This window comes from Hyla sarda, chromosome 8, assembly GCF_029499605.1.
Source record: "Hyla sarda isolate aHylSar1 chromosome 8, aHylSar1.hap1, whole genome shotgun sequence".
Classification (NCBI taxonomy): Eukaryota; Metazoa; Chordata; class Amphibia; order Anura; family Hylidae; genus Hyla; species Hyla sarda.
Genome location: NC_079196.1, coordinates 226,425,380 through 226,439,429, shown reverse-complemented (window position 1 = coordinate 226,439,429; position 14,050 = coordinate 226,425,380). Strand labels below are relative to the sequence as shown.

General features: G+C 42.8%; 1 long non-coding RNA gene across 1 annotated transcript; it reads left to right on the top strand.

Moving 5' to 3' along the window:
- Nucleotides 1-5,267: 5,267 nt before the first annotated feature.
- LOC130284160 (uncharacterized) lies at nucleotides 5,268-13,779 on the top strand. The gene is made up of 3 exons (XR_008846933.1): nucleotides 5,268-5,343; nucleotides 11,700-11,798; nucleotides 13,649-13,779. It is a non-coding gene; the product is annotated as an uncharacterized LOC130284160 (long non-coding RNA).
- Nucleotides 13,780-14,050: the final 271 nt, after the last annotated feature.

Here is a 14,050-nt window from a genome sequence, read left to right as displayed (position 1 = left end):
TACACATAAACTGATCATACATATAACACTGATCATACATATAACACTGATCATACATATAACACTGATCATACATATAAAGCTGATCATACATATAACGCTGATCATACATATAACACTGATCATACATATAAAGCTGATCATACATATAAAGCTGATCATACATATAACACTGATCATACATATAAAGCTGATCATACATATAAAGCTGATCATACATATAAAGCTGATCATACATATAAAGCTGATCATACATATAAAACTGATCATACATATAACGCTGATCATACATATAAAGCTGATCATACATATAAAGCTGATCATACACATAAACTGATCATACATATAACACTGATCATACATATAACACTGATCATACATATAACACTGATCATACATATAAAGCTGATCATACATATAACGCTGATCATACATATAACACTGATCATACATATAAAGCTGATCATACATATAAAGCTGATCATACATATAACACTGATCATACATATAAAGCTGATCATACATATAACGCTGATCATACATATAACACTGATCATACATATAAAGCTGATCATACATATAAAGCTGATCATACATATAACGCTGATCATACATATAACACTGATCATACATATAAAGCTGATCATACATATAAAGCTGATCATACATATAACACTGATCATACATATAAAGCTGATCATATATATAAAGCTGATCATACATAAAAAGCTGATCATACATATAAAGCTGATCATACATATAAAGCTGATCATACATATAACACTGATCATACATATAAAGCTGATCATACATATAACGCTGATCATACATATAACACTGATCATACATATAAAGCTGATCATACATATAAAGCTGATCATACATATAACGCTGATCATACATATAACACTGATCATACATATAAAGCTGATCATACATATAAAGCTGATCATACATATAACACTGATCATACATATAAAGCTGATCATATATATAAAGCTGATCATACATATAAAGCTGATCATACATATAAAGCTGATCATACATATAAAGCTGATCATACATATAACACTGATCATACATATAAAGCTGATCATACATATAAAGCTGATCATACATATAACACTGATCATACATATAAAGCTGATCATACATATAAAGCTGATCATACATATAACACTGATCATACATATAAAGCTGATCATACATATAACGCTGATCATACATATAACGCTGATCATACATATAAAGCTGATCATACATATAAAGCTGATCATACATATAACACTGATCATACATATAAAGCTGATCATACATATAAAGCTGATCATACATATAAAGCTGATCATACATATAAAGCTGATCATACATATAAAGCTGATCATACATATAACACTGATCATACATATAACGCTGATCATACATATAACACTGATCATACATATAACGCTGATCATACATATAACACTGATCATACATATAACACTGATCATACATATAACACTGATCATACATATAAAGCTGATCATACATATAAAGCTGATCATACATATAACGCTGATCATACATATAAAGCTGATCATACATATAAAGCTGATCATACATATAAAGCTGATCATACATATAAAGCTGACCCGATATCCCGGCCTAATATCCTCTTCTCATATCCTGTCCTCATAATTCGATCTCATATCCCGGCCTAATATTCTTTCCTTTAATTGTGTCCTCCAGAGGCGTAATTTTTTACTTCTGGGCCCTGATGCAAAATTTACAATAGGACCCCGTTGTGCCAACTATAACACTGGTCTTTTATGGGGCAGATCTGCTTTGGGGCCCCCTTAGGCACCAGGACCCCGATGCGACTGCTATATCTGCATCCCCTATAGCTCCGCCCCTGCTGTCCTCATATCCAGTCCTCATATCCCAGTGGTTCTTAACCTGGGTTTGATTGAACCCCAGGGGTTCCGTGAGTCAGTCCCGGGGGTTCGGCGGGGGAGGTCGCAAGAGGACAGGCAAACCAAGCAATTGCTTGGGGCCCTGAGCTGGCCCGGGGCCCCGAGCAGAGCCGGTGTTTGCCCATCCTGTAGTGACGGGGCAATTCCCCCCATCACTATTAACTCCCTGCGGCCCCACGTTAAGTTTAAAGACGCAGGGCCGCCGGGATATAGCGCACGGCAGGACGTCACTGACATCCCATGCGTGCGCCCATGGAAATGAAGCCGCCGAGGACCGGAGGATAGAGAAGGAGGAAGACGCGCGCTGGCCAGCTTGGTAAGTGACCAGCGGCACGTTATCTTCAGTGCTCCGACCACGGGTCCCGAGACCTACTGCTATAGCCGGGGCGGTGGTCGGAGCACTGAAGTGGGCAGTACACAGGCATACACTGTATATGGCTGGAGGCTGTATGTCTGTGGGGGAACACTGCCTACATCAGTGGTCTTCAACCTGTGGACCTCCAGATGTTGCAAAACTACAACTCCCAGCATGCTGGGAGTTGTAGTTTTGCAACATCTGGAGGTCCGCAGGTTTAAGACCACTGGCCTACATAATGTGGGGGAACACTTCCTGCCTAATGTGGGAGAACACTGTCTGCCTAATGTGGGGGAACACTGCATGCCTAATGTTGGGGAACTCTGCATGCCTAATGTGGGGGAACACTGCATGCCTAATGTTGGGGAACACTGCATGCCTAATGTTGGGGAACACTGCATGCCTAATGTTGGGGAACTCTGCCTGCCTAATGTGGGGGAACACTGCCTGCCTAATGTGGGGGGAACACTGCCTGCCTAATGTTGGGGAACTCTGCCTGCCTAATGTGGGGGAACACTGCCTGCCTAATGTGGAGGAACACTGCCTGCCTAATGTTGGGGAACACTACATGCCTAATGTGGGGGAACACTGCCTGCCTAATGTGGAGGAACACTGCCTGCCTAATGTGGGGGAACACTGCATGCCTAATGTGGGGGAACACTGCCTGCCTAATGTTGGGGAACACTGCCTAATGTGAGGGAACACTGCCTGCCTAATGTGGAGGAACACTGCCTGCCTAATGTGGGGGAACACTGCATGCCTAATGTGGGGGAACACTGCATGCCTAATGTTGGGGAACTCTGCCTGCCTAATGTGGGGGAACACTGCCTGCCTAATGTGGAGGAACACTGCCTGCCTAATGTTGGGGAACACTGCATGCCTAATGTGGGGGAACACTGCCTGCCTAATGTGGGGGAACACTGCCTGCCTAATGTGGGGGAACACTGCCTGCCTAATGTGGGGGAACTCTGCCTAATGTGGGGGAACACTGCCTGCCTAATGTGGGGGAACACTGCCTGCCTAATGTGGGGGAACTCTGCCTAATGTGCTGGAACACTGCCTGCCTAATGTGGGGGAACTCTGCCTAATGTGGGGGAACACTGCCTGCCTAATGTGGGGGAACTCTGCCTAATGTTGGGGAACACTGCCTGCGCCTAATGTGTAGGGGAACACTGCCTGCGCCTAATGTGTGGGGGAACACTGCCTGCGCCTAATGTGTGGGGGAACACTGCTTGCGCCTAATGTGTCTTAATGGTTTTGTTCTTTAATGGTTTTGTTCATTTTGTGCCCCTATGTATAAATATATATACACCTCCTATGTATAAATATATACCTCCTATGTATAAATATATACCTCCTATGTATAAATATATACCTCCTATGTATAAATATATACCTCCTATATATAAATATATACCTCCTATGTATAAATATATACCTCCTATGTATAAATATATACCTCCTATGTATAAATATATACCTCCTATGTATAAATATATACCTCCTATGTATAAATATATACCTCCTATGTATAAATATATACCTCCTATGTATAAATATATACCTCCTATGTATAAATATATACCTCCTATGTATAAATATATACCTCCTATGTATAAATATATACCTCCTATGTATAAATATATACCTCCTATGTTTTGAATTAGAAAAAATCATATTTTATTTTTCCAATTAAGAGGGGTTCGGTGAATGCGCATATGAAACTGGTGGGGTTCAGGACCTCTACAAGGTTAGGGACCACTGTCATATCCCTTCCTCCTATCTCATCCTCCTATCCCGACCTAATATGCCCTCCTCCTATCTCGTCCTCAGGTAGGGCTGACCTGTGATGAATAGATTGTAGGGCGAGGGGGCGTGGTGTGTGGGAGGGGGTGTGGCTTGTACCTGGACTGACACATTCACTTGGAGATGCAGAGCCTGTAGAGTAAGGTGGGGCTGAGCAGAGATGAAGAGATTTTGGTTAAAGAAATAGTATTTTCGGCCTTGATCTGGAACAAAAAAAAGGGCTGATAATAGAAGTGGCATTGCTTGTGGGAAGGCCGTGGCTTGTGAGCTGAATTGGGAAACATCAGAAGATGCAGGGGGCGGAGCTTGTGGAGATTTGCAGGGGACTTTAGACAAGTTAGCCATCCTATATTTTTTGTAAAATGTGACCAAGTTTCATCAAAATATTTACAGCTGTTTTAAATAGATGTTGAAACATACACACATACATACACACACATAAAAACAAACATACATACACACTGTGATGACTCGCTCTTACAGACAGGTGCGGTTGTAGTATAGAGGCACGGAAACAGGACTTTTTAACTCAAAGTTCAGTGTTTTATTCACACAGTGTTTTATTCACAAAGCAAACAGTCTTTACATGCAGAACAAAGGAAAAAGTAACAAAAGTCCACCTGTATTCCTTAGGTCTTTGTTCACACCTGAGTCCATGCCATGCGGCATTAAGCAAGTCTTTTCCAGGCCTCCAGGCAGTCAGCTGACCAGCTCCCACCCTTGGAGCAAATGCAGGGAAGAACTCCACACTCAGCTTTCTCTGGCAGTGTGAGCTGTGTGGTGTCCCGGTACCAGATTGCATCCGTTACCTTGTGGTGAGGTCCCCAAAGTCAGAGTCCCTAGGTACCAGTGGGATCCTCATCTATAGTTAGCCCCTAGTCACCCCTTTAATAATTTAAATTATTCAAATTCTAATTGTCTATATGTATATAAATGTACTTACCTTGTTGTTAGTGTCGCAGGACTTGCGGGTCACGTGAAGCGTTCCAGAACTCTGTGGTTTTTACTCAAGGACCTTTGGAGGCAGTCAGGTGATCACCCACCATCCTATGTAACGGTGAGTGACAGCTGACATGGACCAATCCAAAACGGCCCTGCCCATATAAGGGAGCGGCGGCCATTAATCTCTCTCTTTCCTCGTGGGCTGCTGATGAGGACGGATCTGAGCAGCTGTCATCGGCAACCACTAGTCCAAAGCCTTGCGGCAACGGCCATCATTCCAAAACTGTGAGTTACTTCAGTTCCCTGTTACTCCGCAAGATCACTGGACCTAAAAAGACCCCTAAATCCAGTGGATCTCTGCAAAAGCTAGTTCTACTAATCTCAGGATAACTTATCGGTCCTAAGCAACTGTCAGTCCCTGCCACGCTGATAATAGACTCTGTTACTAAGACTGTTACCGTTACTGAATGGACCGCAACTCATCAGTAAAGTTCCTGCAAGTTCAGCACTGCCGTGGACAATCATTTCTGCATGCACCTATCGTTTCTGGGAAGGGTGGCGATAGGCCTAGCAATTACCTCAGCGTATTAACCCTCACCCTGGTGTTGCTGTGTTGGAATATGAGGGGTTCATTTAAACCCCTCATATTCCAACACAGCAACACCCCAACTACACTATACCCCCCAAGGGCTACCACAGCTGCAACTAGCAAATCCCCCTCAGCTGGTGGAGCAGGCTGCCTTTAAGGCCAACAAAAGACGGCCTGGATTGTGGGGAATGACCCCCACCCTGCACTTGGTCATTCCCGGTAAGAGCCGTCCCGGATTGGCCTTCCAGCCATACTACAGCCACAGTGTCAGTCTGCATCGCAGCACAGACATTGGATAAGCCTTGGTGACACATACCGCCCACCAACCACAATGCCCTTCACCTTCTCACAACACATAGATACCTACATACACATATACACACATATACATACACACATTTATCCATATACACACATACATGCAAACACACTCATACATACACATACATACAGATAGATAGACACACACTCATACACACACATACATACATACACACATACATACACACACATATACATACACACACACATACATACATACATACATACATACACAAACATACATACATACACATACATACACACACATACATACATACACACACATGCATACACACATACATACATACACAAACACATACATACATACATACATACACATACATACACACACACATACATACATACACACACATACATACATACACACACATGCATACATACATACACACATACATACATATGCACACACACATACACACACATACATATATACACATACACACATACATACATACACACACACACACATACATACACACATACATACATATGCACACACACATACACACATACATATATACACATACACACACATACATACATGTACACACAGATACATACTTTCCTAGCAGCCTCCCAGTCTGACTGGGAGAGCATGGTAAGTGAGCTGTAGCACCCTGTTCACACTGGTGTGGTGCTGTGCGGCATCTGTTGCTGCCGTGGTGCCGTGTCTGTGGGGAGGTGCGACCCATTGACTGGTTTGAGTGGCATTGGGACCGCTCTGCCAGTGGGTCGTTCCCCCTGTGGGCACTGGTGGTGGTGGTGGTCGCCGCCCAGTGCTACACCATTTTATGCTAGGGACGTTAGGGACCCACTCTAAATAGGTGGCCTTGACGTGGCGAGTGGTCTTGTACTTTTTGATCAAAACGTATATACTAACAACCTGTTAGTTTTTGAAATTATGCTGAGAAGCAATCAGATCATTATACAAGATTGTAGATGTGCGACCATGTCTGTCTTCTACCTTAATTCACATAAACACACCTACATACAGTACATACATACACATACATACATACACACATACATATTTACATACATGCACACACATACACACATAAACACACATACATACATACATATACACACAGATACATACACACACATACATGCACACACACATACACACATACATACATACACACATACATATATACATACATACATACACATACATACATACATACACACATACATATTTACATACATGCACACACATACACACATAAACACACATACATACATATACATATACAGACAGATACATACACACACATACATGCACACACACATACACACATACATACATACATACATACATACACACTCATACATACATACACATACATACAGATAGATAGACACACACTCATACACCCACATACATATACACACATATACATACACACATACATGCACACACACATACACACATACATACATACACACTCATACATACATACACATACATACAGATAGATAGACACACACTCATACACCCACATACATATACACACATATACATACACACACATACATGCACACACACATACACACACATACATACATACATACACACTCATACATACATACACATACATACAGATAGATAGACACACACACACTCATACACCCACATACATATACACACATATACATACACACACATACATACACACTTACATACATGTACACACAGATACATAAACACACATACATACAGTACATACATACACACATACATATCTACACACATACATACACACATACATACATACATATACACACATATACATACACACACATACATACACACTTACATACATGTACACACAGATACATAAACACACACATACAGTACATACATACACATACATACACACATACATATCTACATACATACACACACATACATATACACACAGATACATAAACACACATACATAGATATACACACAGATACATAAACACACATACCTACATACACACACATACCTACATATACACACTCTGAATGTTATATACTGTACATAGATTACTGTTAGGTTCTGGTTTAGTTCACCATATATCTGTGTTGGTTTCTGGCCTCAGTTCCCCCCTTGACCTTCTTCCCAGGCCACTCGCCCTCTATTGTTGACATGTACGTCTATTCTCTTGGTTCCTTTGTTTTTGTTTGCTCCACTGTTTCCTGGCTACTTCTTATGCAATTCCATCTACAAAAAAAATTCACTAATCCTGTTATATTAAGTGCCGTTCATCCTCCACACCCAATAAACCAAAGCAAACAAACTGAAAGCCAATGCATAAAGGGGTACTCCAGAGGGGGAAAAAATTTTTTCACATAAACTGACTCCTGAAAGGTAGATTCGTAAATGACTTCTATTTAACAATCTTAATCCTTCCAGAATTTATTAGCTGCTGTATGCTCCACAGGAAGTTGTGTAGTTCTTACCAGTCTGACCACAGTGCTCTCTGCTGACACCTCTGTCCGTGTCAGGAATTGTCCAAAGCAGGAGAGGTTTGCTATGGGGATTCTTGACAGTTCCTGACATGGACAGAGGTGTCAGCAGAGAGCACTGTGGTCAGACTGGAAAGAACTACACAACTTCCTGTGGAGCATACAGCAGCTGATAAATACTGGAAGGATTAAGATTTTTACATAAAAATTATTAAAAATCTGTTTAACTTTCTCACTGTTGCTCCGTCATCATAGTCAAAAGTACTGTATTATAGAGTGTGTCCCAACCAGGGCACCGCCAACTGCTGCCAAACTACAACTCCCAGCATGCCCGGACAGCCGAAGGCTGTCCGGGCATGCTGGGAGTTGTAGTTTTGCAACAGCTGGCAGCACCCTGATTTAAAAAATAAGGGTTAAATTTAAAATGTAATGTAGCCTGGGAAGGAAAAGTTAGGGCGATGGAAAGGAACAATTGGGGTTAAAGTAGTTAAAGGGGTACTCCACTGGAAAACATGATCATTTTTTTTTTTTAAATAAACTGCTAACAGAAAGTTAAACAGATTTACAAAATACTTCTATTAAAAAATCTTAATCCTTCCAGTACTTATCTGCTGCTGTATGATCCACAGGAAGTTCTTTTCTTTTTGAATTTCCTTTCTGCCTGACCACCGTGCTCTCTGCTGACACCTCTGTCCATTTTAGGAACTGTCCAGACCAGGAGCAAATCTCCATAGCAAACCTATCCTGCTCTGGACAGTTCCTAAAATGGACAGAGGTTTCAGCAGAGAGCACGGTGGTCAGGCAGAAAGGAAATTCAAAAGGAAAAGAACTTCCTGTGGAGCATAACAGCAGCTGATAAGTACTGGAAGGATTAAGATTTTTATAATAGAAATCATTTACAAATCTGTTTAACTTTCTGGCACCAGTTGATTAAAAAAAAATAATAATTATATTTTCCAGTGGAGTACCCCTTTAAGAAGAAGTAAAAAAAAAAGAAGAAAAAAAAAAGATACATGCATGCTCAGCCAAGGCGAGTGTGCATGTATATGTGGTGAAGCTAGAAAGGGGACTGACAGCCCAATGAACGTTCTTCCAGCATAATATGTATATCCAGGGGATGAACACGCAGTCTGGTTACGACAAAAAGTTTCTACAAGCTTTTATGTTTGATTTAATAAAAGGAATTTATAGTATCAGGAAGCGCTGGGGGATTTATACCAGATTATATTACACATAGTACATGTTCTGTCTGTGCCCTTTGTCTCTCCGGGGTCACATTAACCCTGCGGGCACCGCTCATCTCCCACACACTGCAGATACTACAGGTAAGAAACTCTCATGAAGTTGGCAGTGATGGGGTTAAGGTGATGTCACTGCCCTGCCCTCCGCTATATATGATAGGTGCCAGAGGATCCTATATAAACAGGTGATGATAAAGGTCACAGTCACATCCCTGCAGACTGAGACCAGGTAAGTGTCTCATCCTCCACCTCTAGGACTGGACGGGGACATTATATATAGGGGTCACACTGACCCAGGAAGCAGATGGGCCCAGTATGGCTCCCAGTATATCACCCCGGCCATGATAAATTCATTACCAGCTTCGGGGTACTCTCATCATTGTCAGTATATCATAGGGGTGGTCAAACCACTACTCACAAGCCACGTGCCACTCACCTCCAGACCCCAATCTGTCAGGCCACTTAAATGGAGCAGCACTCTGTTCTGTCACTTTAACAGAGCATGGGGGCTGCTGCTACTACAGGAGGCTGCTACAACCTACAGAGGGCTGCTGCTACCTACAGGGAGCTGCTGCTACCTACAGGGGGCTGATGCTACCTACAGGGGAACTGCTACTACAGAAGAGCTTCTGCTACCTCAGGGGGCTGCTGCTACCTACAGGGTAGCTGCTACTTCAGGGGGCTTCTTCAACTTACATGGGGCTGCTACTACCTATAGGGGGAACTGCTACTACAGAAGAGCTGCTGCTACAACAGGAGGCTGCTGCTATTTATAAAGTAGCTGCCAATTCAGGGGCTGCTACAACTTACAGGGGGCTGCTACTACAGAAGACCTGCTGGTACTAAAGGAGGAGGGGGGGCTGCTACCTACAGGGGGCTGCCACAACTTACTGGGGGCCACAACATCAGGGGGTTGCTACCTACAGGGGGCTGCTGCTACCTACAGGGGAGCTGCTACTACTACATAAGAGCTGCTGCTATGACAGGAGGCTGCTGCTATCTACAAAGTAGATTCCACTACAGGTTGCTGCTACAACTTACAGGGGGATGCTACTATAGAAGAGCTGCTGGTACTACGGGAGGAGGGGGGCTGCTACCTACAGGGGGCTGCCACAACTTACTGAGGGCCACAACTTCAGGGGGCTGCTACCTACAGGGAGCTGCTTCTACCTACAGGGGAGCTGCTACTACTACATAAGAGCTGCTGCTACGACAGGGGGGCTGCTGCTACCTATAGAGTAGCTGCTACTACAGGGGGGCTGCTGCTACCTATAGAGTAGCTGTTACTACAGGGGGGCTGCTACTACTACATAAGAGCTGCTGCTACTACAGGGGGGCTGCTGCTACCTATAGAGTAGCTGTTACTACAGGGGGGCTGCTGCTACCTATAGAGTAGCTGTTACTACAGGGGGGCTGCTACTACTACATAAGATCTGCTGCTACTACAGGGGGGCTGCTGCTACCTATAGAGTAGCTGTTACTACAGGGGGGCTGCTGCTACCTATAGAGTAGCTGTTACTACAGGGGGGCTGCTGCTACCTATAGAGTAGATGCTACTACAAGGGGGCTGCTGCTACCTATAGAGTAGCTGCTACAACTTACAGGGGGCTGCTACTACATGGAGATGCTGCTACTACAGGGGACTGCTACTACTTTAAGGGGGAGCTGCTACTACAGGGGACTGCTACTTCTTCCAGTGGATCTCCTACTACAGGTGGCTGCTGCTACTGCAAGGGACTGGTATTATCTACAGAGGATCTGCTACTACAGGGGACTGGTACTACAGGTAGCTGCTGCTGCTTCAGGTGACAGGGGACTGGTACTACCAACAGGTGGCAGTTACTACCTACAGGGGGCTGCTACTACTGCAGGGGGCTGTTACTACCTACTGAGGCCTGCTACTACTGCAGGGGCCTGCTTATGTTGAGAAAGTGTGGTCACTTCTGATATATCACCCCACATCCCTGTTATGTATAATAATATATCACATATTACATCTTCCGGGTTATAGCTCTGGACCAGTGACCCCCTGGACTTCGCTTCCCTCCCTGCACAATGCTGGCTCTGCTGTGTCTGTGCCTGATCCTGGGCTCCTCAGTGGCCTCTAGTGGTGAGTGATGGTCATTACACTTTTCCCTGTGACCTGTTGCTTTTATTTATGTTCATAATCGGCAGAAATAATTTCACTCATCCTGTGTAATCCCAATATATGAGCTGTGTATATAATATATAGGTATAATATATCTGGATGTGTATATAATATACAGTGGGGATCAAAAGTTTGGGCACCCCAGGTAAAAATATTTATTAATGTGCATAAAGAAGCCAAGGAAAGATGGAAAAATCTCCAAAAGGCATCAAATTACAGATTAGACATTCTTATAATATGTCAACAAAAATTTTATTTCCATCATTTACACTTTCAAAATAACAGAAAACAAAAAAATGGTGTCTGCAAAAGTTTGGGCACCCTGCAGAGTTAATATCTTGTCCTGCCCCCTTTGGCAAGTATCACAGCTTGTAAACGCTTTTGTAGCCAGCCAATAGTCTTTCAGTTCTTGTTTAAGGTATCTTTGCCCATTCTTCCTTACAAAAGTCTTCCAGTTCTTTGAGATTTCTGGGCTGTCTGTCATGCACTGCTCTTTTAAGGTCTATCCATAGATTTTCAATTATGTTGAGGTCAGGAGATTGTGAAGGCCATGGCAAAACCTTCAGTTTACGCCTCTTGATGTAATCCCCCGTGGATTTCGAGGTGTGTTTAGGATCATTATCCATTTGTAGAAGCCATCCTCTCTTTAACTTCAGATTTTTCACAGATGGCATCAAGTTAGCATCCAAAATTTGCTGAAATTTTATTGAATCCATTTTCCTTCTACTCGTGAGATGTTCCCTGTGCCACTGGCTGCAATACAACCCCAAAGCATGATTGATCCACCCCCATGCTTAACAGTTGGACATAGGTTCTTTTCATTAAATTCTGTTCCCCTTCTTCTCCAAACGTACCTTTGCTCATTACGGCCAAAATGTTAAATTTTAACCTCATCGGTCCACAGAACTTGTTTCCAAACTGCATCAGCCTTGTCTTGTATATGTTCATTTTCAAAGTTCAAACGCTGATTTTTGTGGTGAGAACGTAGAAGAGGTTTTCTTCTGATGACTCTTCCATGAAGACCATATTTGTACAAGTATCTCTTTATAGTGGAATAGTGTACCACAAATCCAGTGTCTGACAGATTTTTCTGGAGGGATTGTGCAGTCAAACGTGGGGTTTGAATTGTTTTCTCACAATCCTGCGAGCTGTTCTGTCTGATATTTTTCTTGGTCTTCCAGATCTTGCTTTAACTTCCACTGTTCCTGATGACTGCCATTTCTTAATTACATTCCGAACAGAGGATATTGACATCGGAAAAGGTTTTGCTATCTTCTTATAGCCTTCTCCAGCTTTGTGAGCATCAACTATTTTCAGATTTCTAGACAACTGCTTAGAAGAACCCATGGTGCTGATTGTTGGGGCAAGGTCAGATGAGTCTGGGCATTTAAAACCTTTGAGATTGACATCACTTGGTCTTCCCAGATGATGATTGAGAACAATCCATGACACTGGCAGGTCTCAGCTTTGCAAAGGGGGCAGTGTATGCTATAAATTCTGCAGGGTGGCCAAACTTTTGCAGACACCATTTTTTTGTTTTCTGTTATTTTGAAAGTGTAAATGATGGAAATAAAATCTAACTTTTGTTGACATATTATAAGAATGTCTAATCTGTAATTTGATGCCTTTTGGAGATTTTTCCATCTTTCCTTGGCTTCTTTATGCACATTAATACACATTTTTACCTGGGGTGCCTAAACTTTTGATCCCCACTGTATGGTATAATATATCTGGATGTGTATATAATATATGGGTATAATACATCTGGATGTGTTGGAGTTCTCCTTTAATCATCTCTTCTCCTCCTGTAGTGCGGTCACGTCGTTCTTCCTTCGTGGGGGAGTACGGTGCAGGAGGGGGCACTGCCTTCTCATTCTCCTCGGAGCAGCTAAATGGGCCAATAACAGGCCTGCGAGTGCGGGAGAATCCAAGTAATATCTTAGGGTGAGATACTATATATATACATATGTGGTAGAGGGTGTGATGTAGGACAGATGGAATTACCCTAGGGGCAGATGGCATCAATCCCTTGTATTCGTGATGCCAGGGCGTGGTTTATCCTGAATACCACCCGAAGGTATCCCGCTTGATCCTAGGCTAGGCACGGGGGCAATAATGACTCCAACACCAAGTTATGGACAATGGTAGCTTTACTTAGTGACCGATGGAACAGTCTATACAGTTCAGCCAGGCCCACCGAGGTGACCAGTGAC